Here is a 20743-nt window from a genome sequence, read left to right on the forward strand (position 1 = left end):
ACTAACTCAGTACATAAAGTCTTACTTTCTGAGGAAAGGATGGCAGAAATAGGCCTCTCAGCTCTACAACGTAAGGCCTAATGTGGCCACTGTGACCAGGATGAATTTTTACACCATTTTCCCTTCATCCCTCTTGGTGGCACTACACGCAGTTTGCTATGAGCCTCACAGAGAATTTTTGTGACCCGGACAGCATCTTAAATAAGGTGCAGCTTGAAGTATTTCACCAGGGTGCCAAGCCATCAATAACATTTCTATTGCTCAGAGCTCTTAGATGTGCTGGCCTTCGCAACAGTATACAAGTAGCTTAGTCATGCTAATAAATAAAGATAACTTAAGCACATACTTAAATGTGTTGCTTAATTAAGAAACAGAGCAGGTACTAAGATCATATTTCTGTGAATAAAATAACTAGGATTAGGCCTAGGATCAGTTTGTTCTTCTATACATTAATATTTCTAAAGAAACTGCACTGTCCTTTGTGTAAAAGGAAATAAATCTCATTTTGTTAATTAGTAAAAAAAAAAAAAAAAAAAAAAAAAAAAAAAAAAAAAAAAGTAGGGATTTAGTCATTACCATGATAATTACTTGCTTTGTCACCACATCTCCGAACAAGGACAAGCGATGTTTTGTGTGCTAGGTACATAGGAAACTTAGTCCCTGTACGTATTTTGAAACAACGAACCAAATGTAGCTACTTTATGGTCAGCACTATCAACCTGACACAAGATCCTTCTCATCTAACACCTCTGCATCAGCACATTCATGGTCAAGCATCATCTTTAAAAAAAAAAAAAAAAAAAAGAAAAGTAAAAAACCTAATTTGATCTATATATCGTTACTAAGTATGTGCCAACTTACAAAAAACCTTCATATTTAAATTATGAAGCATGTTAAAAGGCTCTATAACCTCAACTTTTTCTTACTTCAAAGCCTACTTGTTACACGTTAGAGTCTCTTACATCTCTAGCACAGTGGAAAAAGGCAATTTTTAGATAATATTGTACCATTTTCCTGCAGCATTACCACCATTTCTACCTTTCATAGTGTTCTGTTAATCCTTCCCATCTATTTACCCAATTTGCTGCTTTTGACAGATCTAATGAACAGCATACTCTATAGCATGTGGACTGTTAAAAAATAAACATAAAAAACAAGGACAAGATGGAGTATGCTTGGTAGAAATAACTTACCTATGTGCTACATCTCCTTTTACCTCATGTCGTTTCCTTGTCAAAGATATCAGTAATGCTTCGTTTTCAGAATCACCATTTAGAATGACTGAGGATTTAAATGTCATCCTTCATTATTGTTTGATGTGATAAAGGTTTCATGGCACAGACCACCACAGTAAAGATAACTGTTTATCCAATTCTTTTAGGAAAAGTATTAATTTTGTTTCTTAAACCAGTCTTTTATCAGAAGGTCTTTTGTTCTCTGATACATATGCTATTAAATAGATCTTACTAAACTTAAAGTTCATCTAGAAATGTGTTTTATGCATTTTCTTAAATGCCTTTTATGTGTTTCACATTTAAATACTGCCAGGTAAAGACCCGGTAGCTTTTCCCAATAGGAGCCGTGGAGGTTAGGTGACAGAGTGAATTAACTTTAAGACATTCAGAGCCATATGCTCCCACAGCCTGCATGCCTACAGGAGCAGTGAATCACTGCAGCCCTACTCCCCCTCAAACAAACACCAAGACTCTGAATCTTTCCCCGAAATCCAATGTGTGAACTAAAATGCTTTCTCAGCACCCCGCCAGGTCAGACAAAAAAGGCCACAATCAATCAGGGACTTTGTATACCAAACCTCAAACTCCTTATAAAAGAGGAGCATTCTGGAGTTCAGACATTCTTCCCCTTTACTTCACCATCTCTATCCCCTCAAAAAAAAAAACAAAAAAAAACAAACAAACAGGAACTTGGAAAGCAAAATAAGCTGCTTCTCCAGTAGCACCCTCTTCTCCGGTGTCGCCCTCACCCTCCCATGCACCCCAAGTGCCACCACTGCCCCCAGGACAAGTCAGGCATGACGGGCTGCCTAGGCCTGGGTGCTCTGTCTGTGTCCCGCACACATTATTCCTGCTGGGATTCCTGGATGGAATGAGGCCTGTACTGAAATTGTTATCTGCATGAACAGAGGAATGCCAATGCACATGCCATTGTAACTTTTTTTTTTAAGCTAGCTTTTAGTATATTAAAAATCGAAACATAATACCAGGATTTCACCCCATTCTTCTCAGCTGTTTGGTGTTTGAAAGCATGATGCATATGCATTCATGCTTTGTAGCATTAAAGAAGAACAGCTCAGCAGTCTTTATCAATTTATCTCACCCAGAGTAAAAAAAAAACAACAAAACCCAGATACATCTCCTGACAGACAACATCCAGGATAGCCCAGGCCACTCTGTCGCAAATGTTGCGTGTCCCACCCAGCAAGCCAACCCAACCTCCACTGCTGCCCTTCCTTCATTGAGGTGAACAAGAACAGAACATAACAGTTTGGTTGGAAAGGACCTTCAAAGATCAGGTCCTATCACCTGACCAATTTATTGTTAACCAAAAGTCAAAGCGCATCACTGAAGGCAGTGTCCAAATGCCTCTTGAACACTGCCAGGCACAGGGCACCAACCACCTCACTAGGAAGCCTGCATCAGTGTTTGACCACCCTCATAGGAAAGTTTTTCTTTATGTGCAGTTTGAACCTCCCCTAGTACAGCTTTGTGATAGTCTCTTGCATCCTAACAAGGATGAGCAAGGCTCCCAGGGAGCACAGACTGGCACCTCCCTCTCTGCCTCCCCTCCTCAGGAAGCTGTGGAGAGCAGTGAGGTCGCCTCTCAGCCTCCTCTTCTTCAGACCAGACCACCTCAGCTTCTCCTCACAGCCCGTGCCCTCCAGCCCTTTTACCAGCCTTGTTGCCCCCCTCTGCATGCTTTCAAGGACCATTTGACATCATTTTCATACTGTGGACCCTAGAACTCTGCACAATATTCAAAATGAGGCCATACTACTACTACATACAGCAGGAGAATCACCTCTTTTGACAGTTTGACTTATTGTCCTCCACACAACACTCTCAGGACTCAACATCATTTTCTGTACTCCTAGACAGTGAGAGATGCATTCCCTCGCAGGATCCCTATTTCAATCTAAGTACCTTTTGGATTACATGGCTAAGTTAAAAACAAAGCCTTTCAAAATTCTTAAAATTATGATTACAGCTGAGGCAGGATCTTATGCTAATTAGCGTGGAAATACTGTAATTTGCTACTTTTGTTCCTTGCAAAAACATACATGTATATGGATACTCAATATACACACACACACTTCTAAATTTCTGCAATTAAAGAAAGGTATATTGTATTTACCTGTAACAGAATTAAACACATTTACCTCTTGGTAAAATCCTCCTTGCAGAATTGTGATGTTTAGTTTTACTGTTTCGCGTCCTTTTCCTGAGAGATTAGGGAAGGACTCTAATAGGGGTCCTCCCTGGCTCTCAACTTAGTTTATGGTATTTTAATAGCAGCATTATTAGCTTAAGGAAGCTTTCAGTTTCCTGCACTTTTATTCTGGGAAATTTTTGTAATTAGGTACCTATAATTAAGATTTCCATTAGTGTTTTTTGTTGTGTGTAGTTTTGTTTTTAAGCCCTCTTGTCCCAGTAAGTGACAGCTAAATGCCTTGAGACTGAATGCCTTAATTGCTCCCCAAGATTTAGATTGCAGAGTTAGCACCTGATTCACACACATTTTATGCACCATTTCCTTGAATTTCTTTTAAAAAAATTTGCTTAGAAATAATATTCCTGAGAAAAGTGCCAATACCTCGTATTTACATAAACCCCTGGAGAATAGTTGCCATGTCTTCCCTGCGCACCTCATTATGCACTACATGCATTCCAAAGTAGAAAAAGAATCAACTAATAGCAAGGCATGCACTGGTCCAACTAACCAAATATATACAGCTCTTTGTTGTTAGTGTATTTTATTTTAACCTATCAGATAAATAGTGCCATGGGTTTTAGCAATATGCATGTAATGTATTTCAGAGCAATCACTCTGAATTCACCATCAGTGTAAATAAACAGATTTTTTTTTTTTAATACTAAGAGGGAGACATCAAAACAACGAGAAAAAATGTGAGTGCACAAAGCTGTCTGTTTTTCAACCTTCATAAATATTTCATCATAAAACCTAGTTACCATTATGCAGAGGTGAGCTGCTAAAATATTAAAATAACTGGCTTAAGAAGCAGCCATAAAGTTGGTAGAGACGTTGTGCCTTTTCTCCATGGAGACAGGGCCCTCTTGCCCGGACCTTTACAGCAAACAGTGGTTGTGCAGCTTCCCACAGCGTAGATGGAATAAGAAAGAAGTAGTTGGCAATAGTTAGCTCTGACTGTAATGAACCATTTCCCTCCTAGCCTTGCCCCCATATATGACAGTAATAAATCAATTGTAGTGCAAAGTACTTACAAAAACCAGTCATTGCATACTTACTGCATGGAAGTCTCATTCAGCATAAAGCCAGCAAGTTTACTTTCTCTAAAAAACTTGCCTACCCCTTTGGTGTTGAAAAAATGGTAGTCTGTTACCTTAAAGAGCACTGAGCAGGCAGGAAAATGAACTGCTAGCTGTACTCCTCTTCCTGAGACCCATTCCAGTTAAGGAAAAAGTTTACTCTCCTACTCTGAGTAGCTGGATTCTTGTCAAAGAAGAAAATCATTTTACAGAATTCTTCTTTGTTGCCCTGTGAAACCCTCAATATTTTTGTTAGTCACAAGAATCAGGCAAAGATGTTGGTGACTGCTCTGCTAACCCCTGCGACTGAAATTTTTAAAGGATTTTGTCCTTAGATTGTATTCTCCATTCAATCAATTCATTACATCTGATTTCTGGAATATAGCTAGAACATTCCAGCTTTTTTTTGTTGTCGTTAAAACAAATACTTCTCCTTTGTAACAACAAGTAATGAGGTGGAATTTAATGTGTTTTCCTGAGTGTGTCATGTTAAAAGACAACCAGCAGAGAAAAACAGAATAAAATATTATTTAGTTCCAATAATACCAGACAACCAAAACAAGGGGGGAAACATACAAAGAAAATACCTTTTTTGCATACTAAGGAAGTAAGAGAAATGGACTTTGAAAAACATTAATATAAAGGAGAAATACATATTTATTTTTTTATTTCCCTTTACACAAAGATAGCTCAAGAGAGATTGTAACCCCAGATTTTTTGGATAGGGAAAAATCAGTAAGCAATACAAGATTTTTCAAATGCTCAAGGAAATGTTTACATACAAATAAAAAAATTAAACCAGTTTCTTTCCTTGCCTCTCTTTCCCCCTCCTACTCCCTATGGAGAAGAATTTTACTTTCCTCTCAACACTCAAATTTAGGAATGTGTGTGTAAAACTTCAGAAAGTACGTTTTTAAAGATCTTGCAGAGGTCAAGAACTATGGATAGTGGATTTGAAAAAGCATTTGCTGTACGTAAACTCTATAAATATTTTAAAATCTATTTACTAATTATCTTAAAATTTTAAGTCCAAACTTGCTCTCATTCACTCATCTACAACTTGAACAATTGCATTGTCATTTAAGATAAAAAGTGCATGTGTGCATTTCAAAATCCAGACTTATTTTATGTTTACTTGCAAGCAGGCATTGTGTTTGTGTCTCAAAGCCTATTCAAAACCTCAGTGTTATTGTACATCATGGTAGAATGAGACATCGTGTCTCAAGTAAAAAGTTACATCCGTCTTCAGCTCCACCATTTGCATACATGCTGTCCAAACTCTCCTGTTTAAATACCCTTATTCTTCTGTGCTCTTCCAGAAAGAGAAAAAAAAAGTTGGCTTAACAAAGTTCACATGTGACGTTACACTACAACATGTTTCTGTTCCACATACATGGACTTTTTGTAGGGTCATGCTGTTTTTTGATTTCTCCTCTGTTCTTCCATAGGCTTTGAAGAGATTGAATCCTTGTGATACACTCATCTAAGAACCTCTCCAGAAGCTTTCAGCTGAACTCAAACTGAACTGAAGAAGCAGAGAAAGAAGAACTAAGATCTTTTTAAAGATACTGAAAATTACTCATTGCCTACCTTTTGGAAACAACTGATAGGATTTTGTTTTGTAGAATAACAACTGTCAAAAATTACTTTTTTTTTTTTAATTCTCAGGGCAAATTAATACTTCCTGTGGATACATACCATTTATAAGAGTTAAGAAATCTGTAATAATTAACCTGTATCTTAAAAGCCAGTAATTAAGGGTTGCTTTTCCTCACCATCCCAACCCATACACATTCATGCACAGTTCTTGCCAAATGTAAGCTATTCACACCAAAACATTAAGTTACAGAATATCACTTACACAGAGAATACCAAAAAGATCTGACAGGTTTTCCTGTGTTCTTCCACACACACAAAAAAATCTGAACAAACTTCAAAAGGAAAAAAAAAGCTTGCCCTAAATTCTAGCAGGTGCACAGGTTGAAAGACTATCTAATCTTGTAAGATGTTCATTGTATACCATCTGTATGGAAAGAACTCTGAACCACACAGCCTTACAGACTATGCCAAGGGTTACCCAGAAGATACTTTCAAGAGCAGATAAATTTGCTTCAATAATATTCTGTACTTACAGCCACTTCTATACAGCCACCCAAGAACTGCTGTACTGTGATAGACCACAATGACCTCAAGATATTTGCCTAAGGCATTATAATTCTCCTGAAGTACTTGCAGAATCAAGACCTATACCTTCTTTCTCTTTCCGCCCTCCCCTCTTCTTCCACCTTTGACTCCTGTATACAATGCTTTCTCAATGAATAAAAAAAAAAAAATCAAGCATTGCTCTCCTAATGCAACTCTGCCTGCTAACAGACCTGCTAAAGCTCACAGCTTATTTAACCATGTACAAAACTCAACGTCATCACACCATTGACTTCATTTTAGGAAGGTCAGTCCAGTCCATTGCTGTATCTTCTAATGAATGTGTTTATACAGCTTCTGAAATACAAACACTTTATTCCTGGAACACATTCTCTTTCACGTTGCTTTTACCTTTTTTGGTTCAATAACCCTTTGTGTCCTACACTTATCTGTAACTGCAAGAGAACATGATTTCAGAAGTTCATAATTCATTCAGAACCGCATAAAGCTGGGATTTTTTTTTGCCCTCTAAATGTTAACTGCTCATCTGACACTTCAGAAAATGCCTTTTGTGGCAAGATTTTCATCAGTGTTAAAGACACCTTAAAATAAAATTCTGAGTATTGTCAGGAAAACACATTTTTCAGAAGTTGTAAAAATCATTGGTACTTTAGTAGTCTCTGAATGACCTTCAGGACCTGTGGCATTAATGCAAAAATCTGGATTTCTAGTGATCACCTTCTGGTAATTATACAATTCATTTATTTTGTATTGTCTAGACACTTGTTTCTGAAAAAAATAATTAAGCAACTTGTAATGATTGTAATCTGTATTTAAAATTAGGTGATAGAAGAGTATCTTTTATATTTTACTATTAAAGCATTTTTAAAGCATTTAAACTACTGCTTTTTTTTTTTTTTTTTTTTTTTTTTTTTTTTTTACAAGGCCTCCTGTTGGCAAGTCACTGGCCCAGGTTCCTGGAAATGATAATAGACAGGTGGGTCTCATTTTTATTAATCTATCATTCCTACTTGTGAACAGTTGAAAATTTATAATTAGTTGTAGTGAAAATTACAATGTTAATGTCTTTCTGTGCAATGAATTAACAAGTAGATCTATTTACATATCCTATTGAGGATTTATGCCTTTTCTGGTGAATTTTGACTTTGAAAACTATTTCTGAGCATAGCAGGTGTCTCTGTCATAACAGATATGAATGCAAAATCAGCATGAAAGAACAGAGGGTAAAAACTCAGACTGAACTACTTCCACTTTAGAGTGAGACTCATTCTGTAACACCATGCTTTGGTAGTACAACAACAGGGTACTTTCTGAAAGTTATAGTATCTTTACAAGTGTTTTAACTGCTGAAAAGCATAGCAGATGCAGCTATAAACGCAATGGATATAGATGCTGGAGAAAAAGTGCTAACTAAAATCCTTTCCCTGATGCTAGTAGTATATGCAGTTTCAGAGTGTTCTACACAGATCAATATTAGAGCCATGTTATTCATTGAGTCAGGATGAGGAATCATGGCTGAAACATCTGTAGATGCTGAAAACTAAGAATAAGGTATCTAGGGATAGAAAAGCTATGGCAGAATGAGATGGATCAGTTTGTGAACTAGACAATTCGGACAGAGACCAAGCATCTAGAAGTAAGGATGTGAGATGAGAACTAACAATGCTTAATACTAGAAACTGAGATTCTCAGCCTCAAAAACATAAGTTACTTGTGTACTACATGCAATTATCCTCAGAAGACACTAATACAGAAAGCAAAAGTAAGAAAACTTGAAAACAGGCAACTCACTGAAAAATGACTTTGTATCAATGGAAATAATCTATTCAAAGTTGTGATACATGGAGATCTGATTAGATGACATAGCTGTTCCTTGTAGCATGAAGATCTGCCAGTAGCTATTTCAAGTGTTTGGGGAGGTGATAGTGTTGGGTTTTGTTTTAAAACTTTTTGTTAGCAGCCTTAAGAATGTGGCTAGGATTCAATGAATGAAGTACCCTTCATCTCAGTACTCCCCTGCAACAGAAATAGCCTATTTCCTTGCAGGTTTATTAACAAATTACGTAGTGACACACCTAATAAACACATAAGCATTTCCCCACAGTAACTGACAAGCAAACTTTTTTTTTTTTTTTTTTTTTTTTTTTTTTACAATTTAATTCTAATACAGTAGTACTTTAAAGGGCCCTTTTTATCTCAAAATTCCAGCACGACCTAGTTCAAACAAGAAACAAGCAATCCTTTTCACTGAAGAGATGCTGTTCAGCTATGGCTGAATCTATGTTAACACTGGAAACATTTCAGTTAAAATGATCATCTTAAACTACATCAGCAATGGATATACCTCATACCCTAGTATCTCTGCACTTCTGTAACATCATCCTGTCTCTTGTGTAAGGAGCTGTACAAATACTAGTCCAGTTTTGTTGATAACAATGCATGTCACCCCCACTTCTGCTACCTTATCAAAGACATACCCTCTGCTACAAGACTCAGCCCGAACTAAAACTTTTTCATGTGATAAAAGTCTCATTGTTTCATAGCAAAAGGTGCCAATTTGCTCATTCAAAATCAAGTACTTCATACTTGAGCAGAATGTGGTACAGCACTGAAATCACTCCCAAAAGGTCATTCTTTGATCTTTGGCCATAACAGTGCCCAGATGCAGCTCAGTTCAAACACAAGGAGCTGGCTAACAATGCATTATCAACAGGCAATATTGCTTTAGAGATCTCCTAGGAGTTGCAGAGTTTCCTGCACAGAAGCTGGCCTTCAGGAAGAGCATGGAGATGCACAATGTCTACAGGAGTTGCCTTTCAAAAACAGAAAAAGGTGAGAGTGCTTTCTCATTTAGAGAGGAACTAGGAGCCTGGGTTCTGTCCCAGCATCTGCTAGCTGCTGGAGCACAGCGCTTTCTATTCCTACCTCACCAGTAAGGACTCTTGTGCACAGACACATACCAACTGTAAAGGCTAACCTCCTCAGAAATACAGGACATGCATTGCTTGTGTAACAGGACATGTCTCTAAACAGGAAACAGCTTAAGAAGTTTTTATCCTACTAGTTTTACAGAGAAAAAGAACAAGTGCTATTGCTTGGTTCTGTTCCTTTAAGAAATTAGATTTAATTATGGAAAATGAGATTGATCTTGAATGTTTAAATATCTGCATACCCACAGATAAAAATCTATAATGAAGGCACATGGAATTTGAACAACACATGCATATTCCTGCACTGGATGCTCACAAAACTCGTATATTCTTGAAGCAAAAAAAATAAAATCAGAAGATGTTTCCATCATCTCTAGAAATTCCTATCAACATCAGCATAAGGTTTTTTTCCTAGTTAGTGCAGGCCAGTTTTATAGTTGGGAATCTATCTAGGTTATTGAATATGTTCATATATGTAACATACATGAATATGTTACCAGTAACACATATTCAATGTTACTGGTAACATATTCTTGTGAATTTTGAAGCCATCATATTCATCTTGTATCATATCATACGATTTCTTATAGAATGGTTTGGGTTAGAAGCAACCTTAAGGACCATCCAGTTTCAAGCCCCTGCCATGGGCAGGGACACATCCCACTAGACCAGGTAGCTCAAAGCCCCATCCAACCTGGCCTCAAACACCTCCAAGGATAGGTCATCCACAGCATCTCTGGGCAACCTGAATGCTTTCATGCCTTGTTTTTTTAATCTGAACACATGATATTCTTTCACAGCAATTGTTTGTGCTGTTTCATTGCAAAGTATTGTCTATATCTATTGCTTTTTGAAAAAATGTTGAGAATAGAAAGTTTATGATGTTTATCAAAGTTGAGTATTGTTGGGGGAAGCAAAAAAAAATAGGGTCAATTTCAACAATATACAGTATTCTAAAGTCTTGAAAGTTGCCTATGCCTAGGTTAATTGTATAAATGATAATTCACACAAATTAGAATCACCACTTTTTCATAAGGAGAATGAATTAAAGAAATAAAACCTGAGTTCCAGCTCCAATACTGCTGTTCCTCTAGGACTGTAATTCCTGGATAAGTGCCACATCTGCCTTATGCTGTTTAATTTACTGATGATTTTTACCTTTTTCCTTAGGAAAACAGAGTATTTATTCATATAATATGACATGTCACAATATTACAATGATTATCCAGTTGCTTTATGCATGGTCATAATACCATCTGGTATAAAGCTAGCCTTCTTTTTGCATGTGTACCATCTGGAACATCTATCTATATTCTAATTATTGTACAGATGAGATTTTTGTTTTTACAGAAACACCATATTGGCTGAATCCTTCATTGATTGCTTAATTTTAAGAAATACAATGTAAAATAATGCAAAACAGAAACAAGAACTTGGCATCTTAAATTAGTTTTAGCTATCATATTTTCCCATGCATTCCTTCCAAGAAATTGAAAAGAAGATATCTAAATGCATTTACAATGACTTTGCTATTCATTTTAGTAGAAACAGGATGTGGTTATTTAGGTGAGATAAGATGACACTTATTTTAAAGTAGTTTGGAAACTCTTTATGCACCAAGTTTCCACACATTGAACTGAATTCAGTTCTCTACAGTTCCGTAGAAGTTAGAGTTTCTAGCTCCTTCGTAGAAAACTGCAGTGCATGACCATAATCTCCTTTGTTATTTGCATGCATGTTTTATCTCGATCATCAGCTCTAACGTATCTCAAAGTCATCATTAGGCTATGCCTCCACCGTAAAAATATTAGGTCTCAAAAAGCATATATAGGAGGGAGATTTGGTAATACTCCACATGCAGGAGCAGACAGGAACTCCCCAGGTTGTCTACTGCTTCACTGAAGGGCTGGATATGGCTGAAGCTGGAGAGAAATCAACAGTATTTCACAACCCAAGGAAGGTAGTAGGTCCCTTCTTCCCTGGGTCAGCCTGGACTGATCCATACATAACACTGCCAGCCCATATCAACATGAGGCATCTGCACTACCAAGCAGGAATGCTGCATGGTAAGTCTGACAAACCTGATAACAAACCGTAACCATATTGCACTTTGGTCCCTTTTCAACTGGGGACAAACAATCTGCCTCAGGGATGGAGAAGAAGGCAAGAGAGACTGAGCAGGCTTCTTTCTGGATCTTAGTAAGAAAGGACAAAAAACAAATAGCAAAATAAAATGCCTTTTTTTTTTTTTTTTTTGATGAGATAGAATAAAATGAGGAATATAGATACTGAGTGTATCCTTCGTCCCTTCGGAGGCCGGGAACTCCACTTTTGTGCAGCTTCAGATGGATCCTGAGTGGACTTACCCACAGGACACTGCCCAGATTCTGTCCACGGAAAGGACACTTCTCTCCCATGCAGCAGTACATATACATGCATAGCAAAACCAAACCATAGATCATCTTCTGATTAGTTAGGAAGCTTTCTGTTTTAACATCCACCAGCACACAGCACAGATTGACACAGGGCACTCCAGCAGATTCCCTTACAGTGGCTTAAGTTATAAAACTTAAGTACATCCATACAAAGGCTTCGAAACTCCCAGTGCTTAGCACAGAGAAACAAAAGGCTTGGAAGCTATGTAAAAAATTCTATATGAAAAACTTGTAAATACAGTCAGATTGCACAGGATGCCAATTTTCATTCATATTTTATTTTTGGAACCAAAAATTCTTTTTTGTTCAAAAAGTTGTCAAATACCGCACAAAATTCAAAGAACAAATTCAAATATTCCATGAAGTACCCACCTCAAATAGTCAAATATAGGAAACAGTTGATCTAATATTGGACTATCTGGTCCAAACGAGCTAGGGTTCAAGTTAGGACAATGAGTTTCAGGTGCAGACTGTAGCACTTCTCAGACCAGTATAAGCTTAAACCAAAAAAGATTCTCCAGATCTGAAGATCTTCAGTCTTTCCATGATGAAGAAATGAAAACAATTCTGTTATAATATAATCTCTCACCTTGGTCTCAGCCCTACCTGAAGTAACTTTAGGAAGCCTCACTGGTGATAAATGGTCACTTTCTCTTTAGGCTGGAATAAGAGTCTCACAAGTAATTGATATGAAACATACAGAAATGTTGGTATCACTTCAGAGATCTATGGCATACAATCCTTGAATCCCACATTCTAAACTTAGTTTATTTCACCTAAACTTCAATGCAGTTTGTAGAGCATGAGTTTTCTAGCTGCAATTAAGGCAGATGTATGAAGTGCATGACCTCCTTTTGCATTCACATTTTATCAGATGCCAGAATTAGCATCATCTCACAGAAGTCCCTGACAGGTTCAGTTTACAAAGAACCTGTGGCTGACCTACAGTAGGTTCACTGTAAGAACAGGCACTTTGGCCACATGAAGCATATTTTCAAAGTATACATAAATATATGATAAAGGAAATTCTACTATTGCCTAAACAAGAGTATCATTATACATCTTCTATTACACAGCTATAAGAGGTTTCTGCTAGCACACAGTAATTAACAAGACAGAGGAGAGAGCAAGAAAAACCTTCCAAAGGAAACAATTTAAATCACCTTGAGAATCACTTTCATTATAATCAACATTTCCGCCTAAAACGTGACTTGCAGTTTGAGATAGCCTGCAAACTTTAAGATTATCATCATGTGTTTAAAGATGTCAGATTGAGAAGAATAAATAACAAACTAGAGATCCTATTTTCACCTTTGTATGAGCTTTTTCTTTTGTGTTTGCAAACTACATTTTGTTCATGTTACTTTTAAATTTGGTAGCTATGTAGTAGCATAATGCATTAGCAAAATCATATAAAACTTCAACCCATGCACTCAAATACACTATCAAATATGCTAAGGGCTATTGCTTCCTCCAGTGTAATCTTGCTTGCTTTTAAATTATTCTCTTCTGGCAAGAAATCAATAAAATACAGAATGCCTTTAATTAGTTGGAATTTCAAACTAAGCATCTCACCCTTTTATATTTAAAATCATTACAAGTGTAGGAAAAAGCCTACAGAAATTAATTCTGTAAAAGAGATTATATACAAAATGCCAGATGTTATTTAATTCTCAGTTAATTATGAACAACATTCACTGATGTTTTGTAGACTGAATTGTGCAAAGTGATTCTAAAAATCCACAGCTTGCGTACTTCTTGAGTGACAGTCCATCTCTCCATTCCTTACAGAAGCAGGCTGGGCAGGCAAAGCTCTGTATCTATCACTGAACTTAAAGTAACTATAAAAATTGTATGTTCCTTCATCTTTTTAAAGTTACATTATTTGATTTTTTTTTTTTTAAATAAGTATTCTTGCATGTGATCTTAACATATAATTCTTGACAGGATTTAATTGAAGTAGTAACTCCTTAAATTCTAAATTAATGCATTTCTACACCTTTATAATAATAATCAGTCTCTGCTTCCTCAATAATATATTCCTGTACTAGAATATTCATAGTACTGGAAATAGAATTAAAAATGTTTATTTATAACCAGTATTTATCTATTTATGGAAAGATTATGCAATATTTAATAAGATTCAAAGTACTTAAGTAACCAGAGCTTCCTCAAATACTCAGTAGTTGTAGAAGCTATCACCAAGTTATTACCAATTATTTTCCGTATCTCTGGGTGTAATTGGTATCTCATAGGCCAGTGGAAGACAAAACAAAGAGTACCAGGAAGTTTTAAGTCTGACAGACCTATTTCAGTATCCAGAAAGATACTGGAACAAACTAAACCTATTTATAAAGCCTTGAGTAACAACATGACAAGAAACAGTGTTAATCCAAATGAATTTCCCACTTTGACAGGCTAAGCAGATAACAGAGAGAAGTTGCAAACTGTTCTATGTAATGTTTTATACAATAATCAAGGTGTAGTTTTTAGGCACTGTGGACACAGCTACTGAAAAGGGTCGAAAATCTAATAAAAACATTAAGCATAAGCAATACATGGATATTATTTCTTAGTTTGACATCAAACACGGTTCTGCAGAGATCTACTCTAGGTTCAGTGCTTATCAATAGTTAATAGGACTTGGCTCAAAGTACAGAGCAAATACATCAGTTGTACAGATTGCATCATTTATGTGGCATGAGATTTTTGCAAACAGGACAGCAGATCTTATTCTGTGACCTATAAAGCGGTCATGGCATGTATGAAACGCATTAGCTTGCTGTTCTACTATCTTCACTTCCCATGACACTTCAGTTTACCCATCTTTTGGTCATTGTACTTCGAAAGTGTAGACAAGCTGGAGAGAGCACAGAGAAAAGCAACAGAAACAAGAGAGTTTAAAGACAAAACGTTAGAGGAAGTTAAAACATACAAGCATGCATTTATTCTTGAGTACTATGCTACTACATGTATTGTCTTTGAAGACTGCAGCAATAGACGAAGAAGGAAAATGCAATTAATGATAACACTGTTCTAGTGAGTAATTAAGAAGTGAGTATTTTTTTCCTCAACATTTGTGGAGGTTTGTCCAAGTTATGATGATATTTGCCTCCAACAGAATACAGAACAGATATAAAATCTTACAAATGTATGAGTGTAATACCAGTTACCTGGAATGGGTAAGGAATGCCTGCAAATAAACAACTTTTCAAAAAGGCTGGACTTACGTTTGAGATGGTGACAAAATCCAGGACAGTAAATGCTAGATGACACTAGTAAGAAGAACCAATGCAAGGCTTTTTTGCCCCCTCCCTCTTCAGGAAATGGACCTGAGCTAGAAAGGCATACTTGAAGAGGACTTTACTGCTGGAAAAAAATAAACACTTTTCACTTGAGTCTCACAAGGACCACATACAACTAAGAAAAGCAACCTATTAAGTGTAATTATAGGAAGAGGGAAATATTGATTTCTTCCAAGATATTTTATCAGTTCACGGAAAGTGATAAAAGTATACATATAACTGCACTCATACTTACTGATGACTACTCTCCCATACCCCATCAAACATGAAAATGCTTTAGAAATTCCATTTGTCACCATCACACAAACAATATATACACCCTAGCAAAAGAAGTTAAGAGAAGCAAGAAGGCTAAGGACTGTACCAACAACAGGGGAAGCTAGGTGTATGTCTATCTCACTTTAGTCCATTTACAGAAATTGTTCCAGTGAATGAAGCAAGGATACAACTGCAGGTATCTAAGCCCTGCCCATCACATTCATGCCCCACAACGTGTATCAACCAGAAGTGAATTACGAACTCAGCTTTATTCCACTTCTTCTGAAGAAGACAAAAAATTAAAAATAAACAAACTGGCTTGTACAAATGCACCAATATATTACTCTTGTAGGCGTAATCTCCTAAACAAAAAATAGAAGCCTGACCACTAAATGTTTAAAAATGAAAGCTGAGTGATTGAAGTCCAGAGTGGTATCTTGTGCTGAGATTGTCCTTAACTACATTTTGCATCTGTTTGTTATCTCAGTGAAGAAATCATGTTTTCCTCTGTTTGTTCTGAATCAAACAAAAAAACAATGCAACAACAAAAGACACAACAAAGATCCAACAATAAGACAAGAAACACTCACACAGGAAATAGGACACCTACAAAAAGCCATAAATACAAAATAACAAAGTAAACTTTCTACTAATATGCATGTTCAAAAACCAAATTATTGCCTAAGGGACACAGTAAGCATTCAGTCACAAGTTACCAGTCTCAAAGCAAAAAATCTCCAGGAATCTAAGACAGCCACATGGGGCAAGCAGAAACTCAACAGCTCTTCCAGTAAGCAGCAAGAACAGGGCTGCTTGTTGAGGAGGAAGGAGTCAGGCGCGCTCTCAGTGCAAGCATAATCATCCCACGGGGCACAGCCCCAGTGTACCCGAGCAAGGCAGAGAGCCAGTCACTGACAGCATCAGGTACCAGGGAATGCCTGACAAAGGCAAGAGTTATACCTAAGGCTTACCCAAGAGAAGACAAGAAGAAAAACAACCACAGGGAGAGCATTTATAAGGCAAGACCAGGGCCTGAGCTGAAAGAGGATCCAGGTGTGGGGACCAGGTGAGGCTGGCCAGGGCCATTAACCCTCACTCCAGTACCCAGGGCCCTGATGTTCTCAGATGGCATGAGATGTCTATGCCTGGATAAACAGGGCCCCTCATCTTTTGCAGCTATTTGGATAATTTGGTTATAATTAACAATCATCTGTTTTTATAATAATTATTTTAATTTATTTTATTTTCTGTAATAGAAGATATTTTGATTGTTGTAAATAGTATTTTATCTCACTTTTCCCTTCTTTCCTTCCAGCTCTGCAGGTACCACCAGGGGTTTTTCCTCTCTCTCACACTTTCCCATTTCCAAGTACCGCTGCATCATTTCTGATTTGCTATTTCCTCCCACATCTTAATAATAATTCTATGTCTCCCTTTAAAATTGAGTTGCCAGGGCATTTACTGACCTCAACCCTTTTCACTTTTTAAGTTCTTTTTCTTCTAATTAAAGACACAGCTCTTAAAAACACAGATACATGTTACTAGAACTGAAGATGGTTATTTTATATGTTAACAAAGGAATACTCACAACAGTTGGCAAGCATTGTGTTCTGTGCCTACTACAATTCTCAGTAAGGATGATAGTTATGCACCACCAGCTGTTTCTAGTGCAATGACTGTGGACCAATTGACCAGGGATTAACGCTTCCTCCCTACTTAAGGTGAAGTGTTTACATATTCCATGAATGCTGCTGATGAAGAGTCCTGGAGGAAATGGCTGGAACTATGCCGAAATCAGATTGTTTGTAAAGTTCTTCCAAACATTTGTGATTTTGTTTTCTACTTCTGACCTACATATCGTACTACTCTGAATTATTAAAAAATGATCACATCAGATGATGTTCACTATATACTAAAAATATATGAAAATAAAATAAAAGCAAAACAATATATATCTGTCAAGTCCAAAGGAAATCAGCATCAAATTAAAATCAGTCTGAACAGCCTCCCTCCTGTAATTGTATTTTCTTAATCTCAGAGCAGCAGGGTGAAATTCGCTCCTCCCCTCCATGTAATAACCCAGTGATCACAGTGTCATTTATTTTAATTTACATCATAGCCACTCATAGAATTTATCCACTCATAGAAAAACAAGAAAACCAGCCAACAAAAAACAAACAAAAAAAACACCCAAAATAATTGAAAAAAAAATAGTAGTTTTTCCAACAATTATTTAAAGACGAATTTAGTACCAATGATGATTAGTGCTAAGATAAATTCAAACACATCAAACTTGATCATGACCATATTAAATAACAAAAAAACCCCACATTTTATTAGAACATAACAAACACACTATCAAGTCACCAAAACCTGAAAATTGACTAAATCTCTAGTGAAAACACTTCATATGATGCATTGTATACAGAACATATTAGAAAAATCATTTAATAAATGTACTGCATAAGTAAGGTATCTGAAGTATACCAAAACCATAGGTAAGAGATTGTACTGCCTTTCTGATGACTAGGTATGCAACTTAACAGTGCATTTTTAAAGGGAAAAAAAAAAATACACAGAGCAGTAGTGATGCGTAAACCTTATAAAAAGCAACTCATTTAAGAATCATGTCTACCTGATCTGGTATCAGTTCTCCTCTATGAGCAACAACAACAAACAACAACAACTAACAGGAAAATAAAACTTTTACAGAACTTAAGTATATACGTAGTTTAAAAAAAAAAAAAAAAAAAAGTTTGGAATTTGAAGATTTCCTTTCAGTGGCTAAATCTTCTCTTTCAAGAGAAGCAGTTGCAGATACTCAGCGGGTATCACCGTGCAACCCATACACACCAATTGGTTATGCCCTGATGTGTGACTGTCCTCACTAATTTTGTCATTCTACTGTAGAAATAGTACTGTTCTGTTTGTTAACAAAGTGGCTGGCTATGGCACATTTTTATTATGTCCATTCCCATCATTACTTTTCCCAGAGCATCACTGTTTCAAAAGTGAACACTATTTCTGAAAATTGAGGCCTTCTCATTGACAATTCTGCTGAGGATAAAAACATAAAACTGGGAAAATCCAGACTCAGTTACTCTCAGTGAATAAAGCCCTCTTGAACAGACACTATTACGGAAACCACTGGAGCTATTCAGAGTTAGATATTACTCAGAGAAGTATAAAACCATAGTCTATGAGATAATCAATCTGCAGACAGTAATACTGTTCTACAAGACCAAAGAACTATTCAGACCCTTTTCATGAACTACCCACTGTCACCTTTTCTAGACCGAAAACAAGCAGCTAACATTAATAATTACCACGAAAGTCATTTGCCACCTTGCATTATCCCTCTTGTGCTGCCTTGATGGCTGGGAGAAGTCCTTTAAATATATACCTCCAAGGCTACCCTCTACATTTCCATGAAAGCCTTCCTCATCGTGTGAAGATGTTGCAAGGACTGGCAAACTCATTTGAAAAATGTAAAAAGTACATTGCCTTCATTGTCAGTCATGCTGACTAAACTGTCTCACCTTTTCCAGGTCTTACCTTGTACAGACACTGAAGTTTAGGACTATCTACAGCTGAACATTTGTACATCCTTCTTATGTGACTATGGATGCTAACAAGCTAGTGTACATGGAAATTATCCCTGTGGCACAGTCAACAACCACTTTACCAGGAAAAAAACACATTCATGAGCAGAGATCAAGAACTGCTCAGGAATCCTCCAGAATACCTGAACCACAGGTTGTTAAGCAACTGCAAAGCAGTAAATTTCAGCAAAGACTCTCTCAAACAGCTACTCATCAATCAGAGGTCAGCTATGGAGCCCTGAGGTTGTGTGGTCTAAATGTCTTCTATTCTTACAGCTAACAAGCTAACTCAATTCTAACCCTGGTTTTTAACGAAATCACTGGTTGCAGTCCTAAAGAATTTATGCGATTATTATTAAAAGATGTACTCCATGCTAGGAAAAAGACAGAGAACACCTACACTTGTGAGTGAAGTGCTGAACTAGATATGTGGGTTGTATGGAAGACTCCTAAGGAAATTTTTGGCCTCCCTGAAGGGGATGGAATTTTGTCCTTACATAAAATTGCATTTGTCATAAAATATCCTTGTAATTTTAACAGGATTTTATTTCCCATCACTGACTTTCTTGAAAAATTCACCTTTCTAAACATCCCACTCTTCAGCTATAAAATAAGGATAATAATGAATTGCTTTCATTTGGAGGTATTTTTAAATGATGATAAAAATCATCATAGGACTGCATTCTCAGGAATACGGATTTTACTTCCACATGTCAAATATATAGCACTCAATTGCCGGCACAGTCTTCTTCAATAAAAGATTGGTTCTATACTAATGGTAAATTAAGAAATAAAATGTATGATTATACTCAATTCCTATAGTCTTGCATTCATTTGCAGTAGTTAATGCTCAGCCATTTATCCTGGTGGTGAAACAGATATTTAAAAGTTCTAGTAAGATGAGAACTGGCTAACACAGATGACTGACCTTAAAGATAAATCCCTTCCTATCAAGGAATAGTATTTTTATGGTCCCTTCTCACACTGACATTTTGGCAGGTGTCAGAATGATAGCACTGAGCATCAAGAAATTCCCATTAGACTAGATTCTAGGCATATGTAAATCAGCAGAGCTAAAATGCATTAGAGCCACAACAAATTATACCACTTAGAAATCTGCTCACAGGTGCCTGCTATCCCTACTGAAATACCTTTTAAGTCAGCATTGTGCACTGTTATCTTCTTAATACCATGTTGCTTTGAGTATTAAAAGTCATATGCCATGCCTCTGACTCAATGCAAAACTCAGCAGACTAGAACTAACAAACTTATTGTGAAGGGTCTGCAAACTGCTTATAATATTTTGTGTCCGTTACATATCCAGCATTTTCATAGAGTCTTGTATTTTCTCTGTGTCCTACTTTGCTTTTAGGCAAGACTACAGCCGTTAAGAGTCGGAGGGTGGTTTCTGTTGTCCCAATGCACCTTCTTTTTGACATCCTTTGTTCCTTTTATTTTGAAGACATGGTAGGTTGGTTTTGAACAGGCTGTTCTGGGGTATGGTATTCATAAACTGGTGTTCAC

The 20743-nt window shown here is 36.7% G+C and overlaps 1 protein-coding gene across 10 annotated transcripts in view; it reads right to left on the reverse strand.

Moving 5' to 3' along the window:
- The window catches only part of LOC311420745 (uncharacterized protein), a 154216-nt gene that overhangs the window by 101302 nt on the left and 32171 nt on the right, over positions 1–20743 (reverse strand). Inside the window, exon 1 of one of the 10 annotated variants that reach the window (XR_014684530.1) lies at positions 16505–16582. The exons of the other annotated variants lie outside the window; for them this stretch is intronic. The gene's annotated coding sequence lies outside the window, so the exon portion shown is untranslated. Of the gene's footprint in view, positions 1–16504; positions 16583–20743 lie in introns of those variants that run through there. 10 annotated transcript variants of the gene reach the window in all.

This window comes from Aythya ferina (genome assembly GCF_964211825.1).
Source record: "Aythya ferina genome assembly, chromosome: 1".
Taxonomy (NCBI): Eukaryota; Metazoa; Chordata; class Aves; order Anseriformes; family Anatidae; genus Aythya; species Aythya ferina.